At 33.4% G+C, this 15646-nt stretch overlaps 1 non-coding gene across 1 annotated transcript; it reads left to right on the plus strand.

Moving 5' to 3' along the window:
- Positions 1-10431: 10431 nt before the first annotated feature.
- Positions 10432-10595, plus strand: LOC115836153. The gene has a single exon (XR_004031145.1). It is a non-coding gene; the product is annotated as a U1 spliceosomal RNA (small nuclear RNA).
- Positions 10596-15646: the final 5051 nt, after the last annotated feature.

Here is a 15646-nt window from a genome sequence, read left to right on the forward strand (position 1 = left end):
GCTATAAATAACAACTCTAATTGCTTTAGAAAAAAAGAGAATTAAGTGGAGATGGTCTCCAGAAAACAAATACCAAATCTCACATTTTGAGATGTATTATATTGATTGAAAAGTAATACTTAGGAACAAAATGTACAAAGCATCCCTACTCAAATTTTTTCTCTGTTCGAAGCTCAATAATCAATTTGGTAGCATAGAATCAGGCAAACGACAAAAATAGAGTTACATCTATCTTTTATATGTTAAATTTATTTTTTAAAATACATTTTTATACTCTATAATCTCTTTTTGAAATAGCACATGCTTAATGCTTTGCCTATAAAACATATATTTTATATGTAAAGCATATCAAAAACACATTTTCCATGTTTACCTATTATTTAAAAATGTATTAAGTGACAATTTTACTCTCTTATTTCTAAGAACATAAATTTAACTTTGTAATATAGATTCATTCCATGCAATGTACTGGAAATAAAATTTTATTTGTTCATTGCTTAGGAATAAAGACCCAGATTAGTTAAGTTTTACAAGGCTTAACTAAAACATATGTACAGCAAATATATTGATCACAGGCTACATTTTGTAAATTAGTCGATTATATAACTCAGCAGGGGTAGATGCATATGGGGAGCAAGAGCATACGTGATGTAGAGGAAACATGAACGGGTTACTGAAAACTACTATTTCAAAAAGGTATTGGAAATCTGTGTTAAAATCTTTTTTTTTTTTTAAATCTAGCTTAGTTTTAAAATGTAGCTAGCTATGAGTTGGCACCCAAATACGTAACCTTCGTGTGTCAATCAGTAAACCAAAGGACCGTGCTGGTCCCTTGTCTCAAAAAACCCCAAGGCTTCCAAAAAATTCTAGTTGTAAGGGTAGTGAGAATAAATTTATGGTCCCTGAACGTTCCTATTTTCTTAAAAGAGTGCAATTCCTCTTTAAATTCTTCCTTTCAAGAAAGATTTAACTGGCTTAGACTCTTTGATATATTCCTCACTAGATTGCCTGCTTATTTGTTGCAGTTTTCTAATTCTATGACTTTCAATATATGTTGTTTAATTAAGCAAGCATAAAAAATGAGAGTAGTTGAAATATGATAATACTATTGACAGGAGTGCCAATATTGAGTACATTTCAAGTAAAAGCAATATTTGTTATGGCAAATTTTAAATCTGTTAACTGTAGAATCATTCATGAAGAATTTATTACCATACTAAATGACCATTCTTCATCACTAGTTACTGCCAGATGTTGATTGGTTTTCAAAGTTGTATTTATTATTCTCTAATGGAGAAAAATAAGCAAACATTTTTGAAACACTGTACTTAATTTTCTCAAGGAAGTTACAGAAATTATTAAAAATCATATCAAAAATTCTAAACACACTGACAAAGCCTTATTATGCAAATATTGTCTCATCCAAAAATATACAAAATACTTTCTTCTTATTTTAACCTCATAGTCAAGTGCTTTTTAAAAAAATTATTATGCTTTAAGTTCTGGGGTACATGTGCAGAATGTGCAGGTTTGTTACATAGGTATACATGTGCCATTGTGGTTTGCTGCACCCATCAACCCGTCATCTACGTTAGGTATTTCTCCTAATGCTTTTCCTCCCCCTGCCCCACCCCCACCCCTGTCAAGTGCTCTTTTAAAGTTGGAAGTGCACTAGAAGATTAGAAACGTGGGCTGTATTGGTGGTGATAAATCAATACCAATCCAAATATAATGCGATAGGATCTTCATCTCCAGTACAATAAAGAGGAAAAAAGTAATGTCTATTAAATCCCAGAAAAAAAGAAGGGTAAATCTCATCTCATGGTCAAAAGCAGGGCTTACAGCAGAAAAAAGAAGATGAATGAGAGCTTCCCCAAATAAAATGGTTTGATACATATTATTAAAAAAGTGAATCTAACTGGATCTAAAATTTTTACTGAGAAGTTTCAAAGGCGATCGTAGTTTGTGAATGGACTTGGACTAATTGGAGGGATATTAAAGTTCTGAGTGGATTAACAGAGAATGGGATACCAAGGGAGAGATGAAAAATATTTTGACCTGGATGACTACTAGGTAGTCAAACTGGGTCAGGTACAACATCCCTCATTCCTCACGCATCAAACGAAGTTAAAAAATTGTGGTGGAATGAAAACAAATTTCTCACTTACAATTATATCATTCCCAGAAATAGATTCATCAGCATTGGCTATTGAAAAAAATATATAAACAAGACCAACTAAACCAATTTGACCGAAACATTCATTAGTTCACGATACTGTCAAAGCAATACCTAAAAATAAGTTTCTAAATACAACTTTAGATCAATTAAATGGATTCATTTTTACATGAGTGAAATTGACTGATCTTGTATTTCATCAAAGTAAAGAAATAAAACACGTTTGGATGTTTACAGACAGACACCAAGGTTATCAGTTATAAACCTTCAGAACTTAATTGAATCTAGATATTTTGTTCCCAATTTTGATTGGTGAAATATAAATTGCACTATTTTACAGCGACCTATTTTGTGACAATACCAGATATGATGGCAAAAAAAAAAAAAAAATGCGTATGGCGAAATGGGGGGAGGTGAATGTCAGGGAGAAAAATCTATCCTTGAAATTGCAACTTAGAGATTTAAATTCTGTCAAATAGCATTTTTGCACATCTAGAGAGATTTATATGATTTTAATTCTAGATGAATAAATATAATAAATTATACAAATGTGCTCTATAATTGTTAACTTTCCAGTAAGAAAACTGCTGTTAATGATATGTCATTCATCTCAATTATTTTTGGATTCTATTTGGTATTATTTTATTTAAAATTTTGCCTGTTCATAATTGATTTTGATCTGTAAATTTTTGGTGCAATTTTTGTCACGCTTTTGGCATCAATTTTTTATAGAGTTATTAAATAATATTTGAAAAATTATCAATTTTGCTGTATGCTTTAGAATAGCTTAAGTAGTGTTGGAATTATCTGTTCTTAATGATTCGGTTGGAATACTTTTATGAAGCTGTCTGAGGCTGCCTAGCATTTTGTAGGGAATAGTTCACAATCCAATTTTTCTGGTTCTTCTGTATACACCAACATGTATATTATTTCTCAACTCCAGGATAGATTTTAGGCAATTATATTTTCATGGAAAGTAATGTGTTTGATTGCATTTTTCAAATATATTTGTATAGAATTAGAAAAATCAGTTTATTACAGATTTTCTTGTAGTTCTTTTTCTGTATTTCATTTTATGATCTTATATTTTCTTTCTTGCATCATAATGAGAAAATAATATATGTATCATTTCTACTTTTGTATCATGTGTTTTTAAATTTCTTTTTGGCCAAATTTTAGTTATGTTTCATAGATCCTAAATGGAAAGTTATCCTTTAACTTCAGGATCCAAAATTCATATGGAAGTAATAAACTTTATATTGTTATTTTATAGCTCTTCTATATTTTCTTTTTTTTTGATGTTCTGGTGACCCTTTTGTTATCTGAGAGAAGTGAATTAAAATATTCTACCATTATCATGTGTGTATTTATTTTCTTTTTGTATTTTGTCAGATAATTATGCTTTATGATCATAGGTACTTTGATATTTGGTTGGTAGAGATTCACAATCTAAAGTCTGATTACAAAATACTTATTTGCCTTGTTGCTTTTTTAATCCTAAATTTCACCTCATTTAATGAACTGTAGATTAGATAATAGAGTTGTATAAATATTAATTTGCTGATTTTAATTGTTCTGTGATTATATTTAAGAATATCTTTGAAAATACACATTGAAGTATTTCACATTATACAGTCAAGTTACTTACACCTTACTCAATGTTCATAAATAATAATTTTTGTAATAGTTCAGATAAATGTAAAGATTGATAAATACATAAGATAGAATGATAAATCAACTGAGTTAAAATGTAAACAATCTGTGAATCTGGATAAAGGGCATAAGAAAACTTTTTGTAATACAGTCATGCAGTGCACGGCGATGTTCCAGTCAGTGGCTAACCACATATATGAGAGCTGGTCTCATGAAAGAGAATGGAGCTGAAAAATTCCTATTACCTAGTGATGTTATGGCTGTCACAACATTGTCCCATAAGGCACTACCCACATGTTTGTGGTGATGCTGGAGTAAACAATCTATGGTGCTGTGAGTCATATAAAAGTGTACAGTGTATCATACATGTAATGAGAATTAACAATTACGTTACTGGTTTATTATTTACTATGAAATACTTTGTATTGTTATTTTAGAGTGTACAGCTTCGACTAATACAAAAAAAAATGTTTACTATACAAGGGTATGGCTGGTAACAGCCTCATACATTTTGGGTTCCCCACATCTCTTGATTGCAGCACTTTATCTGGTGCTTGATTTAATCTCTTGTTTTGTTCATCTTGGAGCCAAAGCGTTTATGATACCTAACCATGGTCTGGCAATTTTTCTGTAACTTTGAAATTATATCGGAATAAAACATGATGAAAAAAACAGAAACAAACAAACATAAACCTCTGAGTCACCAGATAGAGTTTGGCATTTGCTGTGGTTTACTTATGCCCTCAAATAAACTCAAGCTTTGTTGATGTTGCTGAAATTTGATGCTTTTCTTTTCTCGACAGCTCTCTGAATAGCTATCTGGCCATACTCCTAGAAAATAAAATTAAAAGTTTTATTTATAATAGTGACAGCAGACACTAGTACCTAACAGAAGTGTCGCAAATATAATTTAATAATTAAATAATACTCAATACCCAGTCTTTACATGTTAGTCAACACAGAATCGTTTCATTTTATATTGAGCGATCTTTTTCATTAACCTCGTTATGAGCTAAAGTACCCTTTATGAGTTTTTTACTATGAAAGCTATACATGTTAGGATGAAACTAAGCTATCTTATAGAAAAGTAAGATTTGCAGATTAATGTGCTATTATTTTCATTTCTTACTGATTGTCAAGATATGATTTATTAATTATCATTTTCATGTCACCATTTGAAGCTCTACTTTCTTTTCATATAAACACTTTATTACTTTCCCTTAGTGATCTTCACTGCAAGCTAGCAAAATTAGCTAGGTTTACTTATGCCCTCTGGATTCATCTACGTTGTCACAAATGACAGAATTTCTTTCGTTGTATGCCTGAATAGTATTCCATTGTGCATATACTCCAGGCCTGTTCTCTCACACTGAGCCTCTAGACCGTCTCTGGCACTAATGGGATCACACAGCTCCAAGCTTTAGGCTTTTGTGACAGACTGGATCTCAGGCCCAGGCCACCATGGGTCTGACTTCAGTGGTCCTGGACTATGTGAATAATCAGTTTTTAAAATTCATTTTTAATTAATGTTTTTATTGACAGATAAAATTATATGTATTTACAGTGTATATTGTGATGTTATGAAGTACATATAGGTGCCACAGTTTCTTTCTCCATTCATCTATTGATGGACACTTAGGTTGCTTCCAAATCTTTGCTATTGTGAATAGCACTGCAATAAACATGGGGGTGCAGATATCTCTTTCATATACTCATTTTATTTTCTTTGGATATGTACTCAGTATTGGGGCCATAGGGTGTTGTCCTGGTGCTGGATTTTACTGTAGCAGGCCAGTGTTGGGGTTCACAACAAAGTCTTGTTTGTGCTCACTTCCCTCTCCTTCCCCCAAGCAGATGGTATCTCTCTGCTATGCTGCCTGACATTAGGGGAGTGGTGACATAGAAAATTTAAAACTGTCCTTCCTACCCTATGCATTGTGTCTTTTCTAATTGTTGTGCTACACCCACATGCTGTGATCTCTCACCTGGTTTCCATAGGTTTTGTGAAGGTATTTTGGTGAGTGACTAGTTATTCCAATTGATATTTCGCTGGAGAAATGGTCACTGAATTGTTCTACTCTGTCATCTTGCTCTGCCCTGCTGGGGAAAAATAAAAAAGCTTAAATAAAGAAGAAAGATTTTATAAGTCTAAAAATACTTCTATAAAAATAAAAGTATTGGAATACTTAAAACACTTCACTGCCAAAAAAGGAAAGCCTTTGGAACACTGAACTGTAAAAGCTATTTTGTTGCTTTTTTTCTGATGACATTGTCAAATACGTTTACATATATTGACTATGGCTAGCTTGAATTGTTTGGAGAGGATTCTAAACTGGAATTTGAAGTACGTATTTGTGAAGAAATAAAAGCAACATCGAAAAATTCTTTTTCCTTATCAAATAAGTTATTCGGGATACTCCTAAAGAACATGAGATGTAGCTCTCTTGAGGAAAACTGCATTTAACATTCCATTTAAAGACTAAAGGAACATTCTCCTCAATAATACAAGTAGATAATAAAATACAAATAGAAAAATCTCTCCAGGCTTTAAAAAAATACACAAGTGTGGACTTATGTTTTTCTTTCTACTTGTTCTTTATAAAAAGTCAAAATCCCACTTATTTCAATGTTTACAAAGAGTTACTAAAAATCGACAGGGTCTGTTTATTTCCTCTTCTGCATTATCTCCCATCATCTTCATACCCTTTAGTTTTCTAGATTCAAGATTTGAAGAACAGAGCCCTATACCATTTGCTTACCTATTTAGAAACAGATCAATTGACCCTGTCGAAAGGGTCTTATTGTAATCTGTCAGTATTTCAGTCAGTCAGTTTATCTCTGCATACAAATTTATGAAGTCATAAATTGTATGCAGAGGTAATGAATACATGTACTTAAACATATATGAGCATTTTAACCTTTATTATGCATTTTCTGCATGTTGGAAACATGTTTGCATACAAATTATAATCTGTATTACATATATGAATAATATATAATAAATCCCATAACTATATGCCTTAACAGATAATATGTCTACATAATCGAATAAATGCAGTCTTGAAAAGTCTCACACCTTAAAATCTTAATAAAATCAACAAGAGCAACAACAACAACAATAATAATGAAGGAGGAAACATAGTATGGCTAACCTTTTGTTAAAAACCCAACCTTGTGCTAGAAATCCAGAACTCTCTACAAACAGGAAAGTTCATACAAAACTGAGAAGCATTCACTTTAAGTCCCCTACCTTCAAAGAAACAGTTGAAGTTAGAATAACCTCGCTGGTACCAGCTGGATTAGCATGTCAGGATGTATTCTATTAAGAAGTCAGAACTCAGACTATTCATGTGGGGACCAGAAAATATTATAGTGAAACACAAATAGAGATTATCATGTAAGTAATATCAATGCACTACAAAATTGAAAAGGAATACACAGTAGAACCAATATCACATAAATTTCGGGGCTAATATTGAGAAAATAGGTTTTAGAATTTCAGTCAGAACTCACAGAAAATTATAAAAAGTTGAAAACAAAGTGAAAAAGACAGAAATCAAGTATGGATAACAGAGTTTCCATTTACAGATAACTGAATTCCTATATTTGTAAGTAAAATAAGTGGATCATAAAACATAAAAAATAACAACTATAACAAAAAAGTGAAGAGCCAATAAAAGTAACTCTTATACAAAGGCAAATTATGAAATATCAAAATATCAACATTTACAGATAATATTATTGTGGAATCAGAAAACTTAGAAATATTCTGAATGCCATTTATACTCAAGGATAAAGAAATAATTGTTTACGTATTCAGGATCAGGTGCAAATATTGAGTTATTTTTAAGCTAAAATGGTCTAGATTGTATTTAGGCTATTTCATAACTACGTATTAGTCCACAATAATACAATAGGATAACCATGACAAAACTTTGAAGAAAGTAGATCCAATAAATTATATTTCAAATATAGAAGCCAAAATATATTCTCATATATCTATGGGCTCAGTAACTATAAAATTTATGAAAATCTTAAAACAAATATTCAGCAATTTAACACGAGTAAGAAAAATTTACCCGAATAATTCAATAAGAGAGGTTATATTAGGAAAAAAAAAATTTAATAGGCACCGGAGTAAACTCAGTGTAAAAGTTAGTTTACATAACTGATACTTTTGACTAAAATATAACTGGCACCCCTATATTAATACAACTACATAATAAACATAAATCCTAGAATATTACTGGGAGTAGGGAAGAAGAACAAATTTCAAATATGAATGTTGTGATATTGTTGAGGATTTATTTAACAATTTGGCATAAGTAGAACAAAAAATATATTATTTCAAAATTGCTACTGAGGAATATGAATAAACAAAGCAAAACAAAGTAAGACACACTTAGGTACAGAAATATAATGTAGATAATAGACAAAAAAGCAACAATACAAAAACTTTAAAAATAATAAAAATATTAGATGAAAACATATTTACGTGACTTTAACATACAGAGAAAATATAAATTATATAATATAATTATTAAATAAAATATTTAACATTTGTAGGTAGAATTTGAGTCTACAATTTCTCAAAAAATTTTAATTAAGAAAACACAAACTAAAATGGTACAACTATTCATAAAACTAAACATTCAACTATGATACAAACCAGTAATTACACCCTTGGTCATTTATTCCAGAGAAATAAAACATATGTTTATGCTGAAAACTGCACATGAATGCTCATAGCAGGCCCCTATATAATAATCCCAAATTGGTTTTCCAGTCCAGGTATCTATTCTTCAACATTTGGATGGTGAAAGGGTGGTACATCCACATCATAGATTCCTACTTAGCAATAAATAGAAATAAGCTATAACAACTTCAATAAATACATTGCTAAGGGGCAAAAGCTAAGCATCAAATGTTACCAACTTTATCATTCTTTTTATGCAATATTTTTGAAATGGTAAATTTTAGAAATTGAGAACAGATTAATGGCCGCTATTACTAGATGGGGATAGAAGGGGTATGGTGAGAGACGGGCAGATGTGTTAATAAATGAGCAACACAAAGGAATTTTATGGTGCAGGGACTGTTCAGCATTTTGATTTTTGTCTTAAGTACATGCATCTACACATGAGATAAAATTACATTGAGCGAAATATGCCCATAAATACACAAACACAAATAGTAAACTAGAAAATCTGAATACATTGTTGAATGTTATCAATATCAATTGTCTGGTTTGGTATGGTACTGTAGCTTACAAATTTGTTCCATTGGGAGAAACTGGGTAAAGTGTACATAGAATTTCTCTGTATGTTTTTTTCTTTTATTTTAGATTCATGAAGTATATGTGCAGGTTTGTTACAAAAGTATATTGTGTCTGGAATACAAATGATCCAGTCACCCAGGTAGTGAGCACAGTACTTGATAGGTAGCTTTTCACTTCTCACCCCGCCTCCTACCCTCTCCCCTCCAGTAGTCCCTACTGTCGACTGTTCCCATCCTTATGTTCATGTGTACTCAATGTTTAGCTCCCACCTGTAAGTGAGAAGATGTGCATTTGATTTTCTATTCCTGTCATTAGTTAGGATGATAGCTTCCAAGTGCATTCATGTTGCTGAAAACAACATGATTTTGTTCTTTTTTATGGCTGCCTAGCATTTAATGATGCATATGTACCACATTTTCTATATCCAGCTCATTGTTGATGGGCAACTGGATTGTCCATGTCTTTGCTTTTGTGAATAGTGCTGCGATAAACATACCAGTGCATGTGTCTTTGTGGAAGAACAATTTATTTTCCTTCAGGTAGATACCCAGTAGTGAGGGTGTTGGGTCAAATGGTAGTTCTAAGTTCTTTGAGAAATCTCCGAACTGCTTTTCATAGTGGCTAAACTAATTTGCCATCTCACGAAAAGTGTATAAGTGCTCCCTTTTCTCTGCAATCTCCCAAATATCTGTTGTTTTTTGATTTTTTAATAATAATCCTTCTGACTGGTATGAGGTGGTGTCTCATAGTGGCTTTGATTTGTATTTCTCTAAAGATTATTGATGTTGAGCATTTTTCATATATTTGTTGGCTGCATGTATGTCTTCTTTTGAGAAGTGTCTGTTCATGTCCTTTTACCATTTTGTAATGGGATGATTTTATTTTACTTTAATTTTGTTTATTGAATTAAGTTCCTCATAGATTCTGGATATTAGATCTTTGTTGCATGCAGAGTTTGTGAATATTTTCTCACACTCTAGGTTTTCTGTCTACTCTGTTGGCAGTTTCGTTTGCTGTACAGAAGCTCTTTAATTAGATCACACCAGTTTTTGTTTTTGTTGCAATTGTTTTAGGGGACTTACTCATAAAATTTTGCCAAACTCATGCCCACAATCACATTTCCTAGGTGTTTCTCAAGTATTTTCATAGTTTTAGGGCTTACATTAAAATCTTTCGTATATATTCAGTTAACTTTTCTACATGGAAAAATTTAGAGGTCCAGTTTTATTTTTCTGCGTATGGCTAGCTGGTTGTCTCAGCACCATTTTTTAGATCTGTGTATGAATCTACAATTATCTTAACTCTTGATTAAAAAAGAAAACTCATACTTACCTGGCAGGGGAGATACCATGATCACAAAGGTGGTTCTCCCAGGACGAAGCTTATCCATTGCACTCCAGATGTGCTGACCCCTGCGATTTCCCCAAAGGTGGGAAACTGGACTGCATAATTTGTGGTAGTGGGGGACTGCATTCGTGCTTTCCCCTGAGAAAAAATAAAGAAAAAAGAAAACTCTCAAATAAAGTTAATATAACAAAGATTAAAATACCTAAGAAAAACCGAATACAAGTTTTTGAAAAAACACCACACAAAAGTGTTTATATGGGCCAGGAGTGGTGACTCATGCCTGTAATCCCAGCACTTTGGGAGGCCAAGGCGGGCAGATCACGAGTTCAAGAGATTGAGACCATCCTGGCCAACATGGTGAAACCCCGTCTCTGCTAAAATACAAAAATTACCTGGGTGTGGTGATGTGCACCTGTAGTCCCAGCCTCTTGGGAGGCTGAGGCAGGAGAATTGCTTGAAGCAGAGAGGCAGAGGTTGCAGTGAGTGAAGATTGAGACAGAGCGAGACTCCATCTCAAAAGAAAAAATAGTGTTTATATGTTCTTGAATGAGAGAGAGATGGAGGAGGGAAAAAAAGACAGAAAAAATGGGAGGAAGAAAAGGAGGAAAGGAGGGATAAAGGAGGAGGAAAGGAGGGATAAAGGAGGAGGAGAGGAGGGATAAAGGAAGAAGAAAGGAAGGAAATAAGAAAAGGAGAGATAAAGAAAGAAAAACACTTAAAAATGTGTTTGTACATTTTCTTTGCAAAACCTAAAATATGAAAGGCAGGTTTGCAATACTTAAATAAAAAAAAAAGAGAAGGAAGAAAGGATTATGATAGATATTAAGATTGCTTAAAAGAAAAATATTGTATTAACCCCATTTGAAATATGAAACAAAAAAATGAGTAAAACTTAGGAAAGTAAAGAAAAATTATAACTTCTCAAAGTGCTAATTACAGGCACAATGACATGAAAAATCTACTGTATGAATTTAATTTGCATAAGTACAAAGAGCTGGATGTTAATCACCAAGACAATGGGAAAAATGTCTCCAGAGGCCTTTGCAGCAGCTGCTCCCCATCACAGGCCCAGAGGTCTCTGAGGAAAAGAATGGTTTTGTGGGACAGACCCAGGGGCCTCCTGCTGTATGCAGCCTAGGGACTTGGTGCCCTGCCTTCCAGTCATTCTAGCCATGTCTACAAGGGCCAAGGTATAGCTCAGGTCATTGTTCCAAAGGGTGCAAGAACTAGCCTTGGCAGCTTCCATGTGGTATTGAGCCTGCAGGTGTGCAGAAGTCAAGAATTGAGGTTTGGGAATCTCCATCTAGATTTCGCAGAATGTATGGAAATGCCTGGATATGCAGACAGAAGTTTGCTTCAGGGTCAGAACCCTCCTGTAGAACCTCTGCTAGAGCAGCGAAAAAGGGACAGCTGGGGTTGGAGCCCCTATGAAGAGTCCCCACCGAGGCACTGCATAGTGGAGCTGTGAGAAAGAAGGCCATGTCCTCCAGACCCCAGAATGGTAGATCCAATGACAGCTTGCACCATGCACCTGGAAAAGCTCCTGACACTCAATACCAGCCCATGAGTGCAGTTGGGAGGGGGGCTGTACCCTGCAAAGCAACAGGGGCAGAGCTGCCCAAGGCAGTGGGAGCCCACCTCTTGCATCAGTGTGACCCAGATGTGAAACATGGAGTCAAAGGGGATCATTTTGGAACCTTAAGGTTTAATTACGGCCCTTTTAAATTTCAGACATGTATGAGGCCTGTAGTCATTTGTTTTGGCCAATTTCTCCCATTCGGAATGGGTGTATTTACCCAATACCTATATCCCCATTGCATCTAGAAGAAACTAATTTACCTTTGATTTTACAGGGTCATAGGCAGAAGAAACTTGCCTTGTCTCAGGTGAGACTTTGGACTCAGACTTTTGTGTTAAGGCTGGAATGAGATAAGGCTTTGGGGGACTGTTGGGAAGGCATAATTTTGTTTTTAAATGTGAGGACACGAGATTTGGGAGGAGCCAGGGGTGGAATGATATGATTTGGCTGTGTTTCCACCCAAATCTCATCTTGAACTGTAGCTCCCATAATCCCCACATGTTGGGGGAGGTACTCGGTGGGAGGTCATTGAATAATGGGGGCAGTTCCCTTCATGTGGTTCTTGTAATAGTGAGTGAATTCTCATGAGATCTGATGGTTTTATAAGGGGCTTTTCCCCCTGGTTGTCATGCACTTCTTCATGCTGCTGTCATGTGAAGAAGGATATGCTTGCTTCCCCATTCGCTATGATTCTAATTTTCCTGTGGCCTCCCCAGCCCTGCTGAAATGTGATTCAATTCAAACTCTTTCTTTTATAAATTACCCAGTCTTGGATATTTCTTCATAGCAGTGCGAGAATGAACTAATACATTAGCGGTCCACTTTTATTCTTCTGCATATGGCTAGCCAGTAATCACAGCACCATCTTCTAGAACTGTTAGTGAATCCATAATTATTTTAAATTTTAATTTACAAAGAAAACTCTAAAATAAAATTAATGTAACAAAACATTAAAATACTTAAGAAACACTGAATACAAGTTTTTGAAAAGAAGTTCTATATAAAAGTGTTCATATGTTCCTGAATGAGAGAGAGCTACAAGATGGAAAAAGGAAGAAAGAAAAAAAGAAAAAAAATGGATGGAAAGGAGGAAGGAAGGAAGGAGAAAGAAAGAAAGGAAAGAAAGAAGGAAAGAAAGAAGAAAGAAAGAAAGAAAGAAAGAAAGAAAGAAAGAGAAAAACGTTAAAAGTTTGTGTGCACATTATCTTTGCAAAACCTAAAATAAGAAAGAAAGGTTTGAAATACCTAAAATAAGAAAGAAAGAAAGAAGGAAAGAAAGAATGAGAGAAAGGAAAGAAGAAAGAAAGAGAAAAAGGAAGAAAGAAAAAGAAGGAAAGAAAGGAAAGAAAGAAAGAAAGAAAGAAAGTTATGATAGATATTAAGATTGTCTAAAAGAAAAATGTTCAATTAACCACATTTGAAATATAAAACAGGAAAAGAAATAAGTAAAACATAGAAGAAATAAGGAAAAATTATAACTTCTTAAAGTGCTGATTGCAGGCACAATGGGATGAGAAATGTAGTATAAGAATTTATAAATGGTCTTACAAAAAGTGGAAGAAATGAAGACCATAGCAACTGTGCATATTTTTCTCATTTTGTTATAATTAACCAAATTCTACTTTTCTTCTTCCTTTTTCTGTACTATTATATTTTATGAAGTAAGGTTTCGGTGGTTAATCTCATACTTTATTCTTTATTGCATAGGATATCACAGGTGTATCAGTACCAAACTGAAAAACAAGAATATCTTATAGAAACAAAAAAAAATTAAAGACATTTGGATTTTTATTTGCAGATGAAAAGGGTGAGCACTGCAGTGTTTTTACAGGAGATATTCCTGTTATGTTAGGTAGAAGTATCTATTTGACTACTATTTCTGAAAAGTTTATAAATGTAGAAGGGCTATACAGATGCAGAGCAGCCAAAAGTTTGGACAGCGCTAGCCTCTCTCTGTCTTAGCAAATTGGCCTCGTTTCACCCTGTGTGTCTTCCCTGTGTAACAGAGGCTAAGCCTGGGAATTACATGTTTCAGGTTCTCAGATTCACTTCCACTAATGGGACACATTTTGTGAGATGGGAACGGACGAAGACAACAATGGGGCTATTTTTATTTATTTCAGTCCTGGTGGGAAGCAGACCTAGTTTTGACAGGTGGTTAATGTCACATTGTCCTAGGATCTTTTTACTTCCCTTCTGAGAAACAACCATCGAGGTGCTGCAGAAAGTTGTTGTTATCATCAGTAGTTTTTGTGATTCCTACTTACTGATTTATTGAACACTCATAATCACCTCTCTGTCTCCTGCTTCCCCAGTTCCCCCAGTGGATTTGTAAACCTCCAATACCTAAAATAAAATTCCCTCCTTCTTGTGATTCCTGAAGTGTTTCTATTGTTCTGGCCAAACTGTAACTGGAATAGAAATTGCATTACAAGTCCTGACATTCTCATCGAACTTAGAGGATTGGATCAATACACTTCACAGTTTCAAAAGCAGAGGTGAAGAATATTGGATGCCTTGTGAAATATTGTGGGCTTCCTGAAATAAAAACTTTTTAATAAATGAATTCAGTTGCTAAATTTAATGACAAACAAAAAAGTATTCTCTTGTGTAAATATTTTCTTCATATTAGCAAAGAAACGTTTCAAGTTCCTGTATCAATACATTTATATATGAAGTACTGGAACTATTAAGATGTGTTTGCACGAAACAGGAAAATACATGCATTTGACTTTTTTTTATGCTTCAAGTGATTTAAGCTTAATTAATTATGAAAAGTCTTCCATTGCCGATGTAATTGAATTTTGAAAACATCACCATAAAAATGTGTTTAAATTTTTCATAGTAATGCCTGTACTTTGAACATGTTATCAATTTATTTTAAATGGAAAATTAAAAACAAAACATATGTAATTTGAAATACACTGTCAGCAAGGAAACACTGCTCTTTTTTAGGCAAGCAATAATTTCTTTTTTAATTTCTGGAGAGAACATTAATGATGGAGAAATGTTTATTGTAGTGGATGATTTTTCACAATAAAATTGGATTTTGAAATAAGGGTGTAAATTAAATATGTATCATTTAATTATTCAAAAGCAAAAATTGTGTCCATTGAAAAATGATTAAAAAGCATAGGTACATAATGTAATGAGAAGTAAAAATGTTTTTGTACTATACCTAACATATATATACACACACATATGTATACATACCTTATATAATATACATATACTTTTGTCTAGGGGAAAGAATATGCATCAAATATATACCAAGCATGGGATTTTGAACAATTGAATTACTGAGCAATACTAGTAGAAGTGGTTGATGGATTTCCAAGCTTTGGAAGGAGACATACACTTAGGGATTTAGAAAGTTGAGGAAAAAAGTCATGAACATGCATGATATGAGAATCATATTGCTGAACAATAAGGGGAAGCAATATATGGAGTATTGAAAAATAATGCTCCAAATAATTTGGGTAAAATAAAGTTATTTGGGGGACTGAGCATCCAAAAGAAAAGAAGAACAGTTTTGTACTCTGCAGGCTCTCTTTTTTATAACCTTATATTCATAGGTAATTGGAAATATTTGCACATCCACCTATACACAATG

Source organism: Nomascus leucogenys, chromosome 7b (genome assembly GCF_006542625.1).
Source record: "Nomascus leucogenys isolate Asia chromosome 7b, Asia_NLE_v1, whole genome shotgun sequence".
Classification (NCBI taxonomy): Eukaryota; Metazoa; Chordata; class Mammalia; order Primates; family Hylobatidae; genus Nomascus; species Nomascus leucogenys.